Consider the following 19,064-nt stretch of genomic DNA (forward strand, 5'->3'; position numbering starts at 1 on the left):
AAATTGAAACTCTGAATATTTAAACAGGATCAATTTAAATATTAAAGCTTACAACGGAGAGCTGTATTGGTAATCTGGCATAATGGACATCTTCCCGGTGGGACGACCTATTTTTGGGCCGATGGGTCAATTGAAGGGCCGCTGCAAATCGCCTGTAAAGCAGCCCATTTGTTCATTTTCAATACTGACATTGTATTGTAGTGAAATCTCTGAACGCAGCACCCTCCCCTACAGAGTTTAATGTAGAAGAAATAGTGAAACTATGGATGTGACAAGCTGATACACACACAAAAAAAAATAAATGCAGCAAAATGTGTCAAATTAATGACATGATAATTTGCTGTTGCTGCAGCTCCACCACCGTCAAGTAACCAGCAACACCCAATAACCACCTGTTAGCACCAGCTGTGGAGAAACACAGAAGAGAAGACACAAAGGAAGGTGAAAGTAACATGGTAAGAAAATAATGGTGAGACATAATTAGGAAGGGAGAGATTCAAGAATTCAAGTAAAATAACTGGCTACTTTGATCATCAGCCACCACTAATATCTAAAGTTTACCATATAATCAATTAAAATTGTCACATGCTGCCATGCAGTGCTGCTAAGATGTCCTAACCTAACTACAACTGTACCAACCTAATTAAAACCCATTATATATCTATCTAGCTGTATATATATATATATATATATATATATATATATATATATATATAATGTAGCAATAATCAAATGAGATGTAAACGTTTATAGGGTGTCTGTATCACTGTATCAGTAAAGGCCCCTATAGGTACCCCCCTCTGACGGAAGTGATCCCCCTCCCCCCTTTGTTTCCTTTCTTTAAATGTCAGGCACTAAAAGCCAGTGAGGTGTTGCATGCATGCATGGGTGGTCTTTGAAGCTTACACCCACACACTAAACAAATGCGAGCCCTCTTTACTCATTTCTACTTAGACCACTGTCAGTTCGAAGGCATGAGATGACAGCACCTTTGTGATCCTATCAAAACAAAAGTGAAGGCAACAAACGCAAAGACTAATAGAAATAAATATTGTTTGAAAAAACACTTCTTATATCAAACAGTGTAACTGATGAATCGACTGTTGTTGTTTGTTTTCTTAAATTCGGTATATCAATGGTCAGTATATTTAATGGAGGCATGGAAAAAAATGTACCTTCATATACAGAGATTTAAAATATATGTCTGAAATATTCAGCTTTTTAATTCTCCTTATTTTTGTTCCCCAGGTAGCTTCAGAAGTATAGAAATATTAACACATTTTCACTCTACAAACAAGGGAGCATGTTAAAGGCCCACATCACCCTGTGGGACAGGCAGTTGCACAAAGCTAATTCTTTCATAGGGATGGAAATTTGTCCCATTCACTTGGACACCAGGATCATTTTCTACTTGGGATTCCTTCTGTGTCAAAATAATGCTCTAATAGACTCAGAGTTTAACACTCTTAAATTCAGAAAGCTGTAAACTGGAACAAGATGATTGGTATGTTAAAACATCTTAAACAAGTGGTCAGGTAAGATTATCTCTTAGGAATAATTTTACATAAAGTTCACAAACAACTTGCATGATGTAAAAAATCACACGGTCTTCGTGGCTTTTTCTAGAAAGGGCATAGTCACTTTCCAAGATGCAATGGTCTCTCCTGTCACTTGGAGGAGTTTGACAGATGGCAGTCAAACTTGATTACCAGCTGAAATTCCTTGTGGGGATCACAATGTTATCCTTGAACCCAAACATGGCCAGTCACTGACAGAATAGTTAGGTGGAGCTGACTATCCCATAAAAAAAGCAGACAGAGGCTTCTCATGAGAGAAAGAGGGAAAGGTATGCAGAACTGTCAGCCACATGTACACAGGCAGGCTGGAGAGCTCACATCGGCCCAGTGGAAGTCAGGTGCTGATATTTCAGTTAAAAAACATTTGGTGTTGCAGGTAACGTCTTGTAACGCCGTTATTCCCATCGCTGGTATAGGGAGACATTTCTACTGCTGCTCCACCACACGAAGATGTTCTGGGATTAACAGAGTGAGTCATCAGGGAAGGATGTGTCCCAGCCCAACGACACTGTTAGAGGTGAGAATTGGGAGAAATGCCCAGGAGTTAACATTTGTTCTGCTGGTTTTCCTTCAATTTGTTTCATCTGAAATAATTATGTTTATCTAAAAGTCAATGCTAAGACATTTTAGCTTTTAGTGCTGTAAAGATGTAAATTTTCATCAGGTCATTCGAAAACTAAAATTGTCAAGGTTTCACATTGTGAAACTAAGAAGATGGACCACACTGCCATGTGAATCAGAGAGATTTATTTCATTGTGTAAAGGTAATTTGGTGACACCACAGAATAAATGGTTTTTATCTTTTTTATATGTATTCTTTATTGACTCGCAGTTTGCACTGAAACTTTGTGAATCAGGTTTTTGTTTGTTTTTTTACTTTGTTCTGGCAAATGCTTAATAGTAAAGGGGAAGCTTGTAAGAGGAGGAGTACAGAGAGGAATGTGTTGGGAGACTGGCGTACAGTTTACGCTGTCAAGGTAGGCGGGTTGCCTGCTTATCTGTTTAACAGTGATGAAAATGAAATTAAATAAATCTCTTAGTGTGTTAATACAGGAAGCTGCGGACCTGGACCAACTGCCCCCACAAGCACAGCGGCCGAAGCAAAATTATAGGTAATGGGAACCACACCCAGCACGAATCAGCAGCTGTGAAAAAGACAGCAGCGAGGAGAGAATTAGAGGAGAAATTAAGAGAAGTTTTAACACATAAAATTGGGGCCAACGGACTTGTGGAGGTTGGGAAGGAGTCCGGAGCATCACAACAAAAAGGTGAAACAAAAACACACACAAGCAGAGAAATCTGAGAGAAAGGCTCCTTTTAAGGTAACGCCTAGTTTGAGAAAAGATAAAATTAACCTGCTTTTATACAAATGCACATACACGCAATGAAGAAACAGCTTACACTCATGAACACGTGAAGATTTTCCAGCAAGGTTAAAGAAAAATTAACATACTTAAATGATGAAGTCTATATATTACTGACAAATAAACCCTCTGGGTTGCAGGACAACAATTTAACTAAAAAAAAAAAAAAGGAACACTGGTCTAACCAACCAGGCAAGACGCAACAAATTTAGTGGTTAAAAGATTCAAATTGTGACATGTTTTCTGTTGATTGATTAATAAAAGTGATTACTGAATGAAAGAAAGTTCCTTTTTTGGGCTTTTAAACATGATCTTAAGAATTTTAACATGTACCTGTGTTGTCCTGTCAACTTGGTGGGTTAGGAGTTGATTATATCGGGAGACAAAAAACAAAAAAAGGGGGAGAGAAGGCTGACACAGGGCCTGGCCCCGTTGTCTCCCCTCTGAATAACACAGCCAACACAACATCATTTTCCTGTTCGTTTGTTTTTGTTTTTCGTTTGTTTTTGTTTTGTTTTTGTTTTTTCTATACATATTTAATTACAGGCTGCTTTGCCGGCCCTGAAAGCCGAGGCTGACTGGACTCCTGCTCTCCCCCATACGTGACACTGACCAAATGCTGCAACAGCTGGACCCACAACAACGACCTGAGAATGTCAACAGACCTGCAGGAATGTGATCTCATGCAGCCGAGACGGAGAGCACTAAACCTAAGGCCCATTTCACTACACGGGGGAAAATTCCCAGACTGCGTCAGCTGACAGAGCTGTGACGAGACGCCCGCCAAGCCCGAATGAAAAGTAAGGCCGAGCGAAAGAATGCTGACCTTGATAACTTTGCATTCACACTGTGCAGGACAGTGATGGACCAACACGGATGATCGGGTGGCGAAAAAGGGCGTGACCGAGACAAGAGGAGTAACTGAGGACAGAAGGCACCTCAGAATGGACAAAAACACAGAAGAAGATGCAGGTTTCACCTGCGGTGAGCATCGACACTGGAGAAAGGACTGCCCCAATTGGGGTCAGAACCAGGACGGACTGAATTTTGAGCAGCAGCAGCAGCAGCAATGGTCGCAAACAAACTGAAAAGGAGGGGGGCAGGACCCCAGGGCATGCTTCAGGCCGTGGTTTACCCAGAACACCAGAACAGGAAAGTGATGAACACACACACACACACACACACACACACACACACACACACACACACACACACACACACACGTCTCCAAACACACAGATTCAGAATGAAGTGAAATACACACATGAACACGTGCACTCGTTGAGTGAGTGAGAAATGACACACACACACACACACACACACACACACACACACACACACACACACGGGAATGCTGATTCACTGAGAAGTGATGCACACCATTTTGAAAAGGTGGGCAAAACAATTGGCAAGGCCACACCCCCACACGTGTGATATAATTTTAAAGGTACTGTTGCCCTCTCTAAGAAACATCAGGACTTAGAGGAGTGGCAAGTAGAGTATGTGAGCTACAAGCAAAAACTAAAATGTGTACTACAGTGTGCAAAAATGAAATACTGGGTCATCAGGGGGACATGAGGGACATTTATAAAACTAAAAGTCCCACTAACCTTAAAGTGCACTTGAAAAGCTCACACAAGAAGGTTAACCTAGCTTACCTAGAAGACCTCATCAGGGGGAGCACACTCCCCCTCCTTGAAGAGCTCACCCACTCAACCCGCATCCCCAGAAAACAGCTAACCCCAGATAAGGCAGCGTGATGTATCCCGAGACAACAGGACTGGGACATCTAAATAAAGGTGTGAAACAATCGCCTTCAAAAGGTTATCAATTCACTTGAACCAAAATTAGGACCACACGGTGCGGCAAGAGTTAGTCTCAACACCCAAGGATAACCAGAAGAGCATGACTGATATGATGGAACTGGGATTTTGTTACACTTAATTTTTGCAAAACACAAATAAAACTAAATTGAAACTAAGGATTTTCAGAAAATAAAAACTAAACTAAACTAGCAAACAATTGGTAAAAACTGATTAAAACTGATGAAAATTGCAAAACTATTACAACCCTGGTCCAGACTAAGATGGTGTTGGACATCTTCAGGGCAGAAAAGGGTTGGTGTGACCAAGGTGTGGTTTGGCTTGTTGTATGTACATTTCAAAATGTTACAGCTCTGGATGGACCAGTTACCAGGGCATGGAAGGATGACAGACTTTATTACATGAGGAGAAGGGACATTTTCGGGATCGAAGATCCTCAGGGATGACAAGGCTGGAGCAACGGTACTCGAGAGAAGAATTTCTGATACTTTCTGAGATATGATGTCACCAACCTTCTCTTTTAATTGTCTAGCTCCAATGAATTGACACATGGGAGTGTGTCAAAAAGGGGGAGTTGAGTTTGAACATCAAACAATGGTGATATGAAAATTTCTATGAGTTTATTTTTGTGTTTAATAAATTAGCTATGGTAAAACTTAAGCTTATAATGTGTTAGACTTAGAAAGGGTTCACTAATTTTTTATTTCTTTTACACACACATAGATTATGATTAGAATAAGTCCTGAACATAATATTTTAAACCAAATTTGAATCATTAGAAGAACAATGGATAACAATATTAGATTATCAAGGCTAGGGAGAGAGGTGTTTTGGTTTTCTGTCTCTTGCAGAGAAAGGAACAGACACCAGACGGGGACCCGGAGATGTGAGGACCCTTCACAGCAGGGACAGATGTAGGGACTGCCGAGACAGCAACTGGGGTCAAGTGTCATGACGTTTGGGCTCCTGGAGAAGATGGATCCCACAAACACAGCAATAACCATGAAGGGGTTGGCGAAAACCAGGAACACCAGACCAACGAGGTTCAAGAGGCTCTTGGCAAAAAGGGGGACACGCCGGTGACCCCAAAATACACAGATCTTTGTTTGAAATCGGGGCAGAATAATCCCCAGAACTGTGCAATGACTAAAGGGTGGTCTAACCCCGGAGGTCGAAGAAAGAAGCTGAGAATCACCCAACTGGAAGACACTGGTAGCTGCAGCAATAAAAATAAAGGTTAAAAGCTCCTTAGACAGAGGTTCTAGTCTAAGTACATTTGAAAGGTATAAGGGGGCATTAAAATGGGAGTGGAAAACTGGAGCACCAAAATAAAGCTGTGGGAGAATTGGGGAGTGATGGGAGAGTCATCTGTAACTGCTGTTATGGTTGTAAATCTAACTTTGCTTGCATCTGAACTGCGTGAACACAGAGGTCATCCCACATATGGTCCACCCGTTAAAGGGTCCCCCTTTAACGGGTGGACCATATGTGGGATGACCTCTGTCCCAGAGGGCCTCAGGATCAAGAAAACTTGGACCTTGCGACCCTGGAGTGCATGTTGTAAGTGATCTCTTTCAGAGATCAAAAGGGGGAATTATTAGATTATTCTGTTATTATATGTTACCTTATATATGTAATCAAAGTAGTTGAATTAGAATACTGCTGTAGATCACATTATACCCTTTAATATAGAGTGTGTGAGCTGTATGTAGTGTAGTTCTCATTATACTTTTGAGTTAACAGAACATATTCACATATTAGTTCATTAGATAAATGTGCATCACTCTGTATCCTTGATCTGCTGGGAATGTGTTACACTGTTTTCTTGACATGCTTAATTGTTGAATCATGAAGAGAAGGTTGTAAGCAGGAGACTCTGTGTCTAAGACAGGGGAGATAGATAGACCACATTCCACACCCCCACCTTACAGAAAGCAGAGAAACAACTGCCGAGGTCATAACTTAGGCGCTGTAACAGAGAAAAAATGTGATGTTTTGGCTTTTACGACTAGCTGGGGGCCACTAGAGACTATAAAAAGCTGAGCAACCCGTCACCATTTTGAGACATGTGCCTGACCCTCTGGTAGCATCTCTCCCGTCCGGACGTTGTAATGCTCTGACTGTTGAATTGTATGGAAATAAATGATTGTTGATTGAGCATTTATACACCGAGTATTGTCCTTCCTTCAGCCCAAAGATTCAAAGAATTGGGAGATTTCAACAATATATATATATATATATATATATATATATATATATATAATGTAGCAATAATCAAATGAGATGTAAACGTTTATAGGGTGTCTGTATCACTGTATCAGTAAAGGCCCCTATAGGTACCCCCCTCTGACGGAAGTGATCCCCCTCCCCCCTTTGTTTCCTTTCTTTAAATGTCAGGCACTAAAAGCCAGTGAGGTGTTGCATGCATGCATGGGTGGTCTTTGAAGCTTACACCCACACACTAAACAAATGCGAGCCCTCTTTACTCATTTCTACTTAGACCACTGTCAGTTCGAAGGCACGAGATGACAGCACCTTTGTGATCCTATCAAAACAAAAGTGAAGGCAACAAACGCAAAGACTAATAGAAATAAATATTGTTTGAAAAAACACTTCTTATATCAAACAGTGTAACTGATGAATCGACTGTTGTTGTTTGTTTTCTTAAATTCGGTATATCAATGGTCAGTATATTTAATGGAGGCATGGAAAAAAATGTACCTTCATATACAGAGATTTAAAATATATGTCTGAAATATTCAGCTTTTTAATTCTCCTTATTTTTGTTCCCCAGGTAGCTTCAGAAGTATAGAAATATTAACACATTTTCACTCTACAAACAAGGGAGCATGTTAAAGGCCCACATCACCCTGTGGGACAGGCAGTTGCACAAAGCTAATTCTTTCATAGGGATGGAAATTTGTCCCATTCACTTGGACACCAGGATCATTTTCTACTTGGGATTCCTTCTGTGTCAAAATAATGCTCTAATAGACTCAGAGTTTAACACTCTTAAATTCAGAAAGCTGTAAACTGGAACAAGATGATTGGTATGTTAAAACATCTTAAACAAGTGGTCAGGTAAGATGATCTCTTAGGAATAATTTTACATAAAGTTCACAAACAACTTGCATGATGTAAAAAATCACACGGTCTTCGTGGCTTTTTCTAGAAAGGGCATAGTCACTTTCCAAGATGCAATGGTCTCTCCTGTCACTTGGAGGAGTTTGACAGATGGCAGTCAAACTTGATTACCAGCTGAAATTCCTTGTGGGGATCACAATGTTATCCTTGAACCCAAACATGGCCAGTCACTGACAGAATAGTTAGGTGGAGCTGACTATCCCATAAAAAAAGCAGACAGAGGCTTCTCATGAGAGAAAGAGGGAAAGGTATGCAGAACTGTCAGCCACATGTACACAGGCAGGCTGGAGAGCTCACATCGGCCCAGTGGAAGTCAGGTGCTGATATTTCAGTTAAAAAACATTTGGTGTTGCAGGTAACGTCTTGTAACGCCGTTATTCCCATCGCTGGTATAGGGAGACATTTCTACTGCTGCTCCACCACACGAAGATGTTCTGGGATTAACAGAGTGAGTCATCAGGGAAGGATGTGTCCCAGCCCAACGACACTGTTAGAGGTGAGAATTGGGAGAAATGCCCAGGAGTTAACATTTGTTCTGCTGGTTTTCCTTCAATTTGTTTCATCTGAAATAATTATGTTTATCTAAAAGTCAATGCTAAGACATTTTAGCTTTTAGTGCTGTAAAGATGTAAATTTTCATCAGGTCATTCGAAAACTAAAATTGTCAAGGTTTCACATTGTGAAACTAAGAAGATGGACCACACTGCCATGTGAATCAGAGAGATTTATTTCATTGTGTAAAGGTAATTTGGTGACACCACAGAATAAATGGTTTTTATCTTTTTTATATGTATTCTTTATTGACTCGCAGTTTGCACTGAAACTTTGTGAATCAGGTTTTTGTTTGTTTTTTTACTTTGTTCTGGCAAATGCTTAATAGTAAAGGGGAAGCTTGTAAGAAACTGTGTAAAAGGCATGCTATAGCTAACTTTCCCTTTCTTTTGCCTTTCAGAATAATACTCATTTCCTTTAAACCACTCCCTTCCTCTCAACATAAAAGGTTTCAGTTGACTGAAAAATAAAACTTTTTGTTTAGTCTGCAGGCACTTCAGTGTAATCTGTTGTCACACATGGCTTTTCTCAGGGTCCTCCTGGGTTTCTTCCTAATTGCTGAATCAACAGGTGAGTGAAACAAAATTTGTTAGTATTTTTATTCTTTAAAACTAAAGGCTGACCAGAAAAAAACTTTTATTTATATGAATGAGAGGGCGACTGGTGTAACAGGGAAGCTGCATGAAACAGAGGTAAAAAGTACCCAAAAGTTTAAAGACTGGAACAAAGTAATGGACGGTGAAAAAGAGCAATGAAGAAGAGAGTGCAGGCAGGATTTCAGGGGTGACTTGTGAAAGAACGGTAGCAGCAGGAGTGAGATGATAGTTCTACAAGATGGTTGTGAGACCTGCTTTGATGAACGGCTTAGAGCTGGTTCCACGAAAAGGCAGGAGGCTGAACTGAAGATGCTAAGGTTTGATTTGGAGTGAACAGGATTGACATAATTAGAATGACTATATCAGAGGTTTGGAGACAAAGTCAGAGAGACAAGTTTGAAATGCAATGGCATAGTCCTCTTAGGAGTTGAGATGATAGACACCCCAACCCCACTGTGCAATGCCCCCAAACTGCAAAAAAACAACAACAAACAAACAAAAAAAAAAACACAGGAGCGATAATTAGCATGTTAAATGTTAAGCTTTCTGAACTTCATTCATGCGATTTCATGAACTGGAGACAAATGTGAGATTTGATCATTTCAGTTATCACTTACATTGTATAAACAGCAGCTACACGTATTAAAGTAACAGTAGAGCGAGATAAACTTCATACTTACCGATTGTTCTCTTTCCTTCAGCTCTGCAGCAGGATGTGCAGGTGAAGTTTGGAGCAGACGTCACTCTTCAGTGTCAGATTTCCACAGATGAAATAATCTCAGTGCTGAAGTGGAGCAGACCTGACCTGAACACAGACGGCTACGTCTACTTCTACAGGAACAAACGATTCTATGAAAACTACCAACATCCATCTTTTCATGGCCGAGTGAAGCTGAGGGACCCGGAGATGAAGGATGGAGACGTTTCTGTGATCCTGAAGAACGTCACGTTTAATGACACTGGGATGTATGAGTGTCACATAGCTGTGAGGAACCCTGTGAGAAATAAAAAAGCTCACACTGAGATCAGTCACTTCATTGAGCTCACAGTCACAGGTGAGTCTCTTCCCCAGCCTGGAAATTGCAGCACTTGCTCACTTTAAGAAGAATTTTCTGTACTTGTGTGATATAGTAAATGACCAACCAATATGTGTGTAGGTAAAATAACTCACCCACTGTCCCCTCTGCTCACTTCTACTCCGATGGCGAGTGTGAAGGGTAAAGTCATAGCAATCTTCTTCTTTCAGCTGCTCCCTTTTGGGCTTGATACAGAATCTCACTCTGATCATCTTTAGCATCCTCTTCTGTCACACCAACCCTCTATATGTCCTGCTTCACTACATCCATGAATATTCTCTGGACATATTCTCTCACACATGGATACTAAATGTACTTTGGTGGACATTGGTCATTAAAGCTATATTTTAGCTGTATATATTTGAAAGGTTTTTGCTGTTTTCGTAGCTGTAAAATATAATTTGCTCCAGATGAGTAACTGAAGCTGTTGTCAGTAGTTTCACCTGCAGAACACACACTCTTGTTGGTTTCTTATTTTGGTGTCTCAGCATTTCTGCTCTAACAATTAATGTTTAACAGCATAACAGCATGTTTGAGCAGCCCATCACAGAAGGAGAACATGGAGGTGGAAACATGCATTTCGTTCAAGAGAAAGAAACTTCAACTGTCCTGATGGTTGTTCCTGCTGCTGTTGTTGCTGCTGTCCTTGTTGTTACTATAGGTGGTTCTGTGCTACTGCGGACATTTAAAAGAAAGAAGCAGCAGACTACTGAGGCAACCACAGCTGATTTGAAATGTCCTGCTGCTAAAATTTAGAACTGAAACCGGTTTCATGGAGTGGATAGCCTGTCAGCACATCATAAACTGCCAACTGTCTCCACCTTCAGGTTTCTGGGCTCCCACATCTCTGCCTATCTCACTTGGACCCACAACACCAATACCCTGCTAAAGAAGGCCCGGCAGCGGCTACACTTTCTGCTTGTCCTCAGGAAGAACAATCTGGACAGAAGCTGCTGCTGGCCCGTTCCCGCCCCTGAGTAGAGAGCATGCTCTCCTACCACCTGAGTGTTTGGTACACAGGAGCCACAACTGAGAACAGGAAGGCTGGCCAGAGGGTAATTAATATTGCCCAGAAACTCATTGGCTGCCCTCTGCCACCCCTGGGGGCCATCATCAGCTCCTCCTATATCAGGAAAACCAGGGACATCACAGGTGACCCCTTGTGCGCTCTGGTTGGTGCCACAGGTCAATGACGTTCAACACCTCCAGACTCACTAACAGCTTCTCCCCTAGGCTGTGAGTAAACACGCTGTACATGTACAGTAACAATAATGGTCAATTCTATTCTATTCTCCATTCTTATAGCATTATTCATGATTCTCTTGCTCTTGACGGAGGTGGTCACACTTTTCTCCTTCTCCCTCTCCCTTATCTTTCCTGCTTGGCTTCTCGTGTCTTTTGTATTGTCTCGCTTATTCTCTAATCCTCAAAGAGTTTCTCAGTTTTGTTCTCTAAAACCTAAATAATTATGGCTTTGATCAACTGGTCCAGTAATGGAATTGACACCTTCCTGGGCTTGGGAGAGCCTGATTGTCCTGAGGAGACGTTTGCTGCCGCATACTCGATGGTCGGTTGCGTCGTGTGTCTGGCGACACTCTCGATGGAGGACATTGAACGACATCTACCAATTCGGAACCACGATCTGACTGATTGGAGCTGGCTCAGACCTGGCTTATCGAAGTACAAGAAACGGCTACAGCTGTTCAAAATCCAACAAGGCTGGCCGACATTATAGATGATGGGCAGGGCTGTGAGTACTCAGACTGTGTTTTGAATGCAATATGGATAAGATCTTGGAGAAGAACAACGGGAATTGAGAGACCTGGTGACCAGTGATGGACATTAGACCAGCTGTAAAAATTGGATGAGGTTGTTCGCACTAAACCCAAACATTCACCATCTTCACTCGTGCGGCTATCCCACTGGCGCCAGCTGAAGGCCTGTCAAGGTCAAAGCTGACTGGAACAACAAAATTCTCCATGATAACAGGATTGTTGTCAGAACTCTTTGTACCTCCTTCTGTGTTGATCGAAGATTGTTGACTTTTGCTTAACCGGGTGAAGGGACACTGTTTCTCAGTTGAACACGAACACACATACACATGTACACTGACACAGACCTACACTCACCCCCCTCCAAACACCTTCGAAGCTTATGTCTTCTATGTTGTGAGATGTGCTGATTCATGTGCTGAGGTGTTTTTTTCTGTTCTCAAACTGATCTCCCTGTTGGAGCTCAGTCTGGGGGGAATTATTTTTTCCTCCTCATCTTTCCTCATGTTGTGCAATATTCATTGTTATACCTCTCTGACCTGTCTTCCCCATGTGATGTTTGTGTAATGTATGTATGGTTGGAACGGTAAGATGGCACAGCTGGCAGCCTTAACCCAATTTCCCTCTGGATGAATAGTATTATCAATCAATCAATTCAATTCAATTACCTCTTTTGAAAAAAGCAGGAAAGGAGCTCAGGCAAAGCTCATTGAAAAGATGCTAAAGACATCTTTGAACATACGTCTAAGGAACGCCAACCATTTCTTCATGGGTTGCTAGGTGACAGTGACAACGCCTCAGTTAACTGCTATCCTGAGAATCGCAGCCACTTTGAGGTGGCAGTTCTAACCACTGTAACATCAGCACACTCTGACATTTCCACCCACCTCAACTGAGGAGTGTGGCTGTAGCTCAGGCGGTAGAGCAGGTCATCTACTGATCAGAAGGTTGGTCTAGTCTGCATGCCATCCTTGGGCATGATACTAACACCAAATTGCTCTCCGATGCATCCATCGGAGTATGAATGTGTGTAAATGTTAGTTAGAAAGCACTTAGAAACATGTGCTTGTGCGAATGGGTGTGAATGGGTGAATACACAAGTTGTATAAAGCGATTTGAAGCGCTCAGAAGAGTGGAAAAGCGCTGTATAAGAACCAGTCCATTTACCATTTACCAAAGGAAAGGCACCCAGCATAAAATCTTTGTCAAATCTTTGTTTTCTTTTAACACATCTTTTTCTATTCGTACCTAAAGCTTCTATTGTTTTATTTGTCTTTATTTATTATTTTTCAATAAATTTAACTAAAAAATTGAACTCATTATATATCAGTACTGTCTTTCTTCTACTGAGTGAGCTCACTGAAACTTTAGGATGGCTGAATCTTTTCAAGCATCAAACAAAATCTGATCAGGAAACTTGTCTTGAAAACTATTGTTGGCATTGTGTCACTTTTTTGTGTGTTGTTTTCTTTTTTTAATTTGTTGTTTTTAATCCTGTGATTAACCGTGTGAGTGAAACAGTTTGTTTACGTAATCTGAGAAAATAAAGAGGAAACCACTTTTGCAAAAGAGTATACATTTTGAAATCCTTCAAAAACATGTCAAAATATCAGCTGAGAACGACACCTCAGGTCTTACAGCAACAGGAAATTGATTTATGTCATCATGTCTGAAAAAAAATTCCCACCTGACCCTTCAGAAAAGGCTGATGTTTTACTCAGTAACAAGGCAATAAATTTCCAGAACATCTCATATGCAGTTTGTTTTCCTAGTAATACCATGTACATATACAATTTTACATATGCCCCCGCGACCCGGCCCCGGACAAAGCGGATGAGGATGGATGGATGGATGGATGGATATACAATTTTCAGGGTAGAAATTCTCATTTAAGCTCTGTTCAAAGCTGCGACCAGATCAGCTTCTCCCTCCAAGTTTTGTTAAGCGCTGTTTCTATAATGAGTTTTGAGCAACAATATCATGGGATATACCAGTGGGATGGTCCCTGGATTTCTTGAAAGCATCTGACTTTAGGTTTCTGTCAAAGCTTTTTCTTTTCTTTTCTTTTCTTTATGATAATAATTATAATATAATTATAATAATAATGGGGAGAGTTGTGTTTTGAGGATTGTATGTTTTTTTGGGTCTTTGTTTTGGTTATCCATTATCCATCTATCGACCTTCTTCTGCTTATCCAGGGCCGGTCAGGGGGGCTGCAACCTAAGCCGAAAAGCCCAGACCTCCCACTCCCCGCCCACCTCCTCCAGCGTGTCCGGGGGGACACCAAGTCGTTCCCAGGCCAGCCGAGAGATATAATCTCCCAGAACACCGCGCCCAGGAGGCATCCAGATCCCCAAACCACCTCAACTGGCTCCTTTCGATGTGGCGGAGCAGCAACTCTACTTCTACACCCTCCCGGATGCCTGAGCTGCTCACCCTATCTCTAAGGGTGAGGCCTCATTCTTTTGGTCACCACAGCTCATAACCATAAGTGAGGGTAGGGACATAGAGTGACTGTAAATCGAGAGCTTTGCTTTTACACTCAGCTCTCTCTTCACCATGACAGACCAGTACAGTGTCCACCTCACTGTAATCACAGCAACAATCCATCTATCGACCTCCTGCTCCCGTCACTTGCGATCAAGACCCTGGATACTTAAACTCCTCCACTTGGGGCAGGAAGTGGAGGAGTATCCTCTTTCATTTATTGGGCATTTTCTAGTCGGTTTCATTCTGACTGTATGGTCTCACTTCAGTCTTTAAGGTTCCTTTGCCTTCAGTTTTTTCAGTTGGCTCTTTGATTTATCTTGAGTTACGAAAGCGAAAGCGCATCAAATCTGATTTTTTTGACCCTATGCACCCATATCCGATTATGCTATGACAGTGTGAACGGCACAAATCCGATATTTTCAAATCCGATCTGGGTCACTTTCGTATGTGGTACTGAATCCGACACATATCCGATGTTTCAGAAAGCGACTGCTGTTTGAACGGTCATGTCGCATTAAATACGACTTTTACGTTACTGACACAAGACAGACACCAATTATCAGCGCCGGAGAAGACATCGTGAACGCTTCCTGGCCATCCAGTGAAACTGTTGGGAAGACAACGTGAACATTTTATTTGTACTGTATAATCTGCAGATTCTGACAGAAATCTGCAGCTATCCTTTGAAGCACCGCTCCGCTATAAAAAAGCAATAAGGATCATTATTAGGTTATCTACATTACTATGTAAATAACAAAATAACTTAAAGCAAAAATTGGGAAACGTAAAGTCCGAAGTCTTTATATCAGTCAAACTATATTGTTTGCTCCTGGTTTAAACAGAGCGCGTTGTGTGTGACGTCTTCTTTTGCGCATGCGGGCCGCTTTGAGCGTTCACACTAGAGTGCGTTTGCTGTCGCATTTTAGTTGTAGTGTGAACGAGCAGACAAAAAAAATCGGATTTGATCAAAAAATCGGAATTGAGCATCAAGACCTGCAGTGTGAATGTAGCCTTAGACTTAGATCCTCCCGTGCCAATCGGCGTATCGGGCGACATGCATTGGGCGATTTATGTTGATGGATGCTCCATCATCCAGGTAAGAAAATCGCATAAAATGGATTCTCTTTATCTGGATGTAGCAGGCAGGGCTATTTGGTTTCATTCATTGTGTTGTGCTTCATGAATCACCCAGAGTTCCCCTGTATCCTGTTCACCGTGCTTCCTGCCTTTGTGTTTAGCAAATTATTTAACTTTCAGTTTTACTTTGTCACTTTGTTTTATTTTTTTGTCCTTGTCTATGATTGTTTAGTCTTTAGTCTCAGTCTGCCTCAGTGTCTGCCTCCCATGCCAGTCCTGTTATATTCTCCTTGTTTCCTTACACTTTCACATGAAAGGGGTGGTGTTGGCAGCATTAGACTAATGGGACTAAGGGGCTTTTAACAGACGATGAATCATTTTCCACAAATCTCTATGAGTGCTGCCATAAAGAACCAAAAATAAATAAATAAAAATGCTACAGTTTTTCAAAAAGACAACTTATTAATGGTGAAGAGAATCAATACTGGTTTGTTAAAAAAAAGAAGAAAAGTCATGGTGCTCCTGCATCGGCTATTTCATTTTAATTTTCTTCAGTTTTATTTTTATAACAGCAAAGTCTAGCTCTTGCTGCTTCCTGTGCTTCAGCTCGATGTACCTGGGGTGAGACTTTTTTTTTTTTTAACAATTATTGAATTATTACTGCTGAAATTTGCACATTTGTATGCTTTGGCTCTGTGATCTTAACTTCTGTTCTTCTTTCTGCTGAAAACCTGTATCCTTTGAGTGATTTACCTTTAGAGAGAATTTGTGGATCTAAATTGGACCAGTTGTGTGTGTGTGTGTGTGTGTGCGTTTCCCCTTTTTTGTGCACGTAGTGTGGCAGCTGCACCCTTGGACAAAAATGGATTTATCCCAATGACAAAACTCCTAAATAGTTAGATAATGTGTGCGCTGCAGCGAGGAGTGTTCAGACCTCAAAATTGGAGATTCCTCCGATGTAAGGGCCCGCATCTTTCCTCATGATTAATAGAGGGGCAGCAACCACCTCTCAACTCCTGCCGTTCAAGAGAATAACTAAAATATCATTGACTTTTACCTTTCGACCTCTCAAAGTACTTTAAATAGCCGTATGACAGCTTTGACCATCATATGTTTTTGTGAAGAGTACCCAGCCTTCTTAGAGTCCCTGGGGGGGGGGGGGGGGGGGGGGTGCTGGAGACTCTGTTGTCCTGCTGGGAGACCTGGAGGGGCGTGATTGGGAGGAACGGCCTCCCTGATCTGAACCCGAGCGGTGCTTTGTTATTGGACTTCTGTGCTAATCACAGTTTGTCCATAACGAACACCCTGTTCGAACATAAGAGTGTCCATAAGTGCACGTGGCACCAGGACGCTCTAGGCCGTAGGTCGATGATCGATTTTGTAATCGTATCACCAGACCTGTGACCATATGTTCTGGACACTCGGGTAAAGAGAGAGGCTGAGCTGTCAACTGATCACCACCTGGTGGTGAGTTGGATCAGGTGGCGGGGGAGGACACTGGACAGACCTGGTACACCTAAACGCGTAGTGAGGGTGTGCTGGGAACGTCTAGCAGAGGCCCCAGTCCGTGAGATCTTCAACGCACACCTCCGGCAGAGCTTCAACAGCATTCCGAGGGAGACTGGGGACATTGAGTCCGAATGGACCATGTTCAGCGTCTCCATTGCCGAAGCTGCTGCATTGAGCTGCGGCCGCAGGGTGGTTGGTGCCTGCCGTGGTGGTAATCCCCGAACCAAATGGTGGACACCAGAGGTGAAGGGAGCCACCAGGCTGAAGAAGGAGTCCTATCTGGCTTGGTTAGCCTGTGGGACTCCGGAGGCAGCTGACAGGTATCGACAGGCCAAGCGGAACGCGGCTCGGGCAGTGGCTGAAGCAAAAACTCGGGTGTGGGAGGAGTTCGGAGAGGCCATGGAAAAAGACTTTCGGACTGCCTCGAAGAGATTCTGGCAAACCGTCAGGCGTCTCAGGAGGGGAAAGCGGTGCTCTACCTGCACTGTGTATAGTGCTGGCGGAGCGCTGTTGACGTCGACTGAGAAAATTGTCAGGCGGTGGAAGGAATACTTCGAGGACCTCCTTAATCCCACTGACACGTCTTCCGAGGAGGAAGCAGAGTCTGGGGATGAGGGGAATGACCAGCCAATTTCCGGGGGCGAGGTCACTGAGGCAGTTAAACAACTCCTTGGTGGCAGAGCCCCTGGTGTTGACGAGGTCCGCCCCGAGTTCCTGAAGGCTCTGGACGTTGTAGGGCTGTCCTGGTTGACACGCCTTTGCAATGTTGCGTGGTGATCAGGGGCAGTACCTGTGGACTGGCAGACCGGGGTGGTGGTCCCCATCTTTAAGAAGGGGGACCGGAGGGTGTGTTCCAACTACAGGGGGATCACACTCCTCAGCCTCCCTGGGAAAGTCTATGCCAGGGTGCTGGAAAGGAGAGTTCGTCTGCTAGTCGAACCTCGGATACAGGAGGAACAATGCGGTTTTCGTCCTGGTCGCGGAACACTGGACCAGCTCTTTATCCTCTCCAGGATACTTGAGGGTGCATGGGAGTTTGCCCAACCAGTCTACATGTGTTTTGTGGACTTGGAGAAGGCATTCGACCGTGTCTCTCGGGGTGTCCTGTGGGAGGTGCTGCGGGAGTATGGGGTGTCTGGCCCATTGATACGGGCCATTCGATCCCTATACAACCGTTGCAGGAGCTTGGTTCGCATTGCCGGCAATAAGTCGGACTCGTTCCCGGTGGGTGATGGGCTCCGCCAGGGCTGCCCTTTGTCTCCGGTTCTGTTCATAATTTTTATGGACAGGATTTCTAGGCGCAGCCAAGTGGCGGAGGGCTTTCGCTTTGGTGGCCTCAGAATCTCATCTCTGATTTTTGCGGATGATGTGGTTCTGTTGGCTTCATCAGGTGAGGGCCTCAAGCTCGCACTGGAACGGTTCGCAGCCGAGTGTGAAGCAGCGGGAATGAGGATCAGCACCTCCAAATCTGAGGCCATGGTTCTCAGCCGGAAAAGGGTGGAGTGCCCTCTCCGGGTCGGGGATGAGTTCCTGCCCCAAGTGGAGGAGTTCAAGTATCTCGGGGTCTTGTTCGCGAGTGATGGGAGAAGGGAGCCGGAGATTGACAGACGGATTGGGGCGGCAGCTGCTGTAATGCGGACGCTGCACCGGTCCGTCGTGGTGAAGAGGGAGCTGAGTGTAAAAGCAAAGCTCTCAATTTACCGGTCGATCTACGTCCCTACCCTCACCTATGGCCACGAGCTGTGGGTAGTGACCGAAAGAACGAGATCGCGGATACAAGCGGCGGAAATGAGCTTCCTCCGAAGGGTGGCTGGCCTCTCCCTTAGAGATAGGGTGAGAAGTTCGGCCATCCGGGAGGGGCTCAGAGTAGAGCCGCTACTGCTCCACATGGAAAGGAGTCAGCTGAGGTGGTTCGGGCATCTGACAAGGATGCCCCCTGGGCGCCTCCTGGGTGAGGTGTTCCAGGCATGTCCCACCGGGAGGAGGCCCCGGGGAAGACCCAGGACACGCTGGAGAGATTATATCTCTCGGCTGGCCTGGGAACGCCTTGGTATTCCCCCGGATAAGCTGGAGGAGGTGGCTGG

The 19,064-nt window shown here is 43.4% G+C and overlaps 1 protein-coding gene across 2 annotated transcripts in view; it reads right to left on the bottom strand.

Annotated features, from left to right (window-relative positions):
- LOC309694679 (Fc receptor-like protein 1) overlaps window positions 1-19,064 on the bottom strand; it is a 96,976-nt gene that overhangs the window by 69,317 nt on the left and 8,595 nt on the right. The window lies entirely within an intron of this gene.

Source organism: Aulonocara stuartgranti, assembly GCF_965226115.1.
Source record: "Aulonocara stuartgranti genome assembly, chromosome: 3".
Classification (NCBI taxonomy): domain Eukaryota; kingdom Metazoa; phylum Chordata; class Actinopteri; order Cichliformes; family Cichlidae; genus Aulonocara; species Aulonocara stuartgranti.